The following is a 4,465-nucleotide window of genomic DNA, read 5'->3' as shown; positions in this document are numbered from 1 at the left end:
GGTGCGTTCCAAAATCAACCTTGGTCAACCTCGTTGGTTGGAGGTTTGGAGGGGGATATAGTTAACTAAGGTAGCAGTTATTTTGGAACGGTCTTGGATAGTGTGGGATGGTAGAGAGGGATTCCGTTCGTAAGTGACCGATTCAAGTGGAGAGCTCAATTCTTCAGCTTTTCACGTGGGAAGCTAGCGATCGGTTTGTGGTGAGTCCCTTCTAAGAGACGATGTTTTTTAACTTTTTAATTTTAAGGTCAGGAAATATGTCACATCGACTTAATGTAGTACACGTATTTTAGTCGGTATTTATTGAGAATCGTTATCTTACCTCTGATTTTAATGAAATTAATTGAAATCGTTCACAGAAGTTTACAACTTTCTACGCGAAACGCGGGGTCGGAGGAGGAGAGAAGGCGGAAACCTTCGCAATCGCTATAAGTACATATACATGCGAAAGATTCCTGCTCCCCTCCCCACCTCGTAAATCGAAAAGTTGTAACAGATTTAACGCTTAATATCTCGATTCGCAGGACAGTCCCGCACTTTTCTGCTAGATTCTTTCATTTTGTGCAAAAATGCGCCGAATGAGCCTAATTTCATCGAAATTGGAGGAGAGGAAGTTCTTCTGAATAATCATCGATACATTGCTGTCGTCAATTTTCCCGCGTCTTTTACTTTGGTAACCCTTACAACCTCTCTAATTTTCGATGTCATAAAAGTTACCTCTAAAGTCGACCAAGTAAGTGTTTTGGAACGGTGCTACAAATCAACCATGAACCGACCATGATAATTTTGGAACGGCTTGTGGTAACCAAGGTTGATTTTGGAACGCACCCCAGATGTGTGAGATGACGGTACTACGTGGTGCTACGCATGCGCATTGCGAACGTTAGACCCTCTCTACCTTTCTCTCTCGCACAGATGTTGGCTTCATCTCGGTATACGAGCCAGCATAGGCAATTCTTCTTCCAGTAATACGTAATATGTTCTAAGGTGACGGCACACTGACGTCATTGTCGTAACGTCATTCCATGACGTCATATTGATGTCATAAATCGTCAGTTGGATAGTATAACCTAAGTAGCAAACACACGTTTAAATTCTGGTCACGTTGGTACGAATGACGTCAAGTGACCAAAAATTGACCAATCGATGTTTTGACGTCATATTTTGGTCTTCCTTAATTCTCCATTTGGAAACGTCCTAACATGATAAATTATGGCTGTAAATCATTGTTTTCTATATTTATGTCTTAATTGTTGAGATCTCAACATAGATAGCATGAAGCTGATGGCGTTTGTCATTTTGACGTCAAAAGACGTCATTTTGATGTCGACTTGTTACCTAAATTAATTTGCTGCTTGGAAACGTCCTAACATGACGTCAAAAATTTTATGACATTAGAACGTCATTATGACGTCATTAAGACGTCATTTAGTGACGTCAGCCATGGTCAGTAAATGACCAAAATTTAACGTCAAAATGACGTGTATTTGCTACCTGAGAATGGTCAGTAAAGAACCAAGATATAACGTCAAAATGGGGGCTCACTGATGATGTCATTCGTATGTGACATTTGAACGTCAATTTGACTTCATTAAGACGTAATGGTCAGTAAAGTCCCAAAATACCATTTTTTTCTGTTTGATCGAGTCAAAAAACCACTACTAAGAGGTAAATGGAAAGATCGAAGACGGCTCTGATAGCTATACCAACAATAGAGTTCCAGAAATGTTTCGAGAGCTGGATCAAGCACTGGCATAAGTGCGTTGCAGTCGATGGGGAGTACTTTGAAGGGGACAATATCACTTTTGATGAATAAATTTGTATTTTGAATTTTCTGAATGAATTCCGGGAAATTTTGATCAAGGTAGTATGACGTCAAAATGACAAACTTTGCTACCTGGGTATTCCTATAGCGTTTCTCATTGGCAGAAATAGTGCACACTCATAGCACATTAAAGCTGTTGTACACTATTCTAATCTAAATGTAATAAAAGTGAGATATCTCAATTGATAAAATGCCTAATGTGTATTTTATCAAATGGCACAATAATATGTATTGAATATCATATATGTGGTCATGTTGAATGTCATGTGGAATCTTAAGACTGTCCCTAACAGAACGATCTGGATTATAAAAAAACAATTATTGAATACCTCCCATCAATGCAGGCGCATCCTGACCCACATGAGTGTTGGTAATTGCGTGTAAATGTCTGGATTTTCACGACCGACGCAATGTGTCCTCTTTCTTTTAATGAGCCGCGGATGTGTAGGAGCGTAGATGATGTAAAAGATCTTATACAAGGTTGAATGTGACTTAACTTTAATAAATTATTTAGGTAACTATTGAGCGATGTTTCGCATTGCACGGCAGAGCGAGAAGTGTTCTCTCGATTGTACAAAGAAAGTGACGAGAGCCTGAGAACATTATTGGAGACATTTAGAAACCCGAAACTCTGCGAATATTCACGATCCGCAGATAGCAAAGTTTGTCATTTTCACATCATATTTTGAGCCTTTACTGACCATTACTGACGTCTTAATGAAGTCAAATTGACGCTCGAATGTCACAGACGATTGACGTCATCGGTGAGCCGTCATTTTGAGGTTATATCCTGGTCCTTTACTGACCATTATGCTACCCAACTGGCGACTTATGACGTCAATATGACGTCACGAAATAACGTTACGAAAATGACGTGGAATAAAACCTATGGTCACTTAACGTCATTTGTACAAACATGACTTGAATTTGACGCCAAATGACGAACTTTGCTTGCTGGGGAGTATTTCCCGAATTTAAGAAACGTTACCTGCGAACGTGAGTCAGCGCGATTGTACTTGTATAATACGAAACACAGAGGGAAAATGTGGAATTTAAATTGTCACCGAATTTTTTTTCATTTTTAATTATAAAAATAAAAAATTATTATTTTCTTTTTAATTCTATTCTTTGTACCTTTTTTACTTTTACAATTTTACTTTTTACTTTTGACATTATATGTGAATCCTGAAAATGTATTAAATAACTTTAAAAAATAGTTCCTTAATTTTATAAATTTTATTGAATGTCATCTTCATTTTTATTTATTCTTCGTTTTCCTTTTATTTAACTTTAGTTTAATATAACATTTTTAATAATATTTAGAAGTGTTTCTTACGAAGAAGATTTCTCTTTATATTTTTTAAACATATAGGGAAGACCGGGACTAAGCTGGTATTTGAATTTTGAGTGACAAAATATATCTTATGAGTCCCCAATTTATATTGTAGATAGCATCTCGTGTGTCTTCTTTACCAAGGAAGTTTGGTTAGTTTAGGTGTCGCGTTGTTATGTTTAGGTAGTCAAACGTGAATTTCGAAAGTCAAAAGTAATTTTTGAGATTTCATTTTTCGAATCACATCATTTTTTATATATATGGATGAAATGAAGTTGGAAACACCAAAATTTTTATTGCCATCTTGCAGTCTTATAATCACTCTATAAAACGCTGATAATCATTTAACTAAAATCGTTTATTTTATTATTGAAAGTTGCAATTGAAATGCCCATTTAGGCCCGGTCTTCCCTAATTTGTCGATTTTTAGTAATTTAAATTTCTATAATTCGAAATCCCGAATTTTTTGGCAATTCTTGAAAATTACAAAAATTTCTGAAGTTTTAGATAATTGTACGATCTCTTTATTTTTGTTACGTTTTTGCCATTTTTTAATTTAGATGAAATTTACAAGTGAAATTTCTTGCAGAAATTATTGGAACCAATCACGTATATTCTTCAAGTTCCCGGAAAACAAATAAGAGCAAAATTAGTAGAAGCTTTTAATTACTGGCTAAAGATATCAGATGATAAATTCCAACAAATCGATGATATAATAAATATGCTCCATAATTCGAGCCTCGTGTAAGTTTGCGTTCTGTTACATCAACATAATATTTTGTTTTGCACCTTTTTTTAATTACATATCTTCCTCATTAACTGTAAAATTATATCTTTAAATAATTTTGTCTTTCGTAATAATTGAGGGAATAAAGGCCTAATTACAAAATCTTGATCTTTATAAAAATTAAAATAATTTATTTTACTTTTTTATTATACCACAAATGGGAACAGTATTAAATGTATATTTATATAATGTCATTTAGAAATTATATGTTGTAATATTTCTCTATTATCAATATTTAAAAAGTTATTTGTTTTACAATTTAAAAAATGTACTTAATCTTTTTTTTCGAATATTGATCATAATATTGTAAAAATCGACAGAAAGAAAAGACTATAAACTGCATGAAATGTTTCTTTATTCTCACAATTTTTTTAGAAAAAATACAAAATGAATATGAAATACATTTTACTTTTACTTGCATGAAATAAATTGAAATAATGTTCAATCATCATCTGATGAATTTTCGTGATGAAGATTTTTTAACATAAATATGTTAAAAAACAATGAAAGAACAAGGGCA

At 34.0% G+C, this 4,465-nt stretch overlaps 1 pseudogene; it reads left to right on the top strand.

Annotated features, from left to right (window-relative positions):
- The window catches only part of LOC108729174 (geranylgeranyl pyrophosphate synthase pseudogene), a 7,120-nt pseudogene extending 3,218 nt beyond the window's left edge, over positions 1-3,902 (top strand).
- Positions 3,903-4,465: the final 563 nt, after the last annotated feature.

The sequence above is a fragment of the Mycetomoellerius zeteki genome, unplaced genomic scaffold (genome assembly GCF_001594055.1).
Source record: "Mycetomoellerius zeteki isolate Tzet28-1 unplaced genomic scaffold, Tzet1.0 scaffold705, whole genome shotgun sequence".
In the NCBI taxonomy this organism is placed as follows: Eukaryota; Metazoa; Arthropoda; class Insecta; order Hymenoptera; family Formicidae; genus Mycetomoellerius; species Mycetomoellerius zeteki.
The sequence above is the reverse complement of the archived record's forward strand: the minus strand, read 5'-3'. Positions and strand labels throughout refer to the sequence as shown.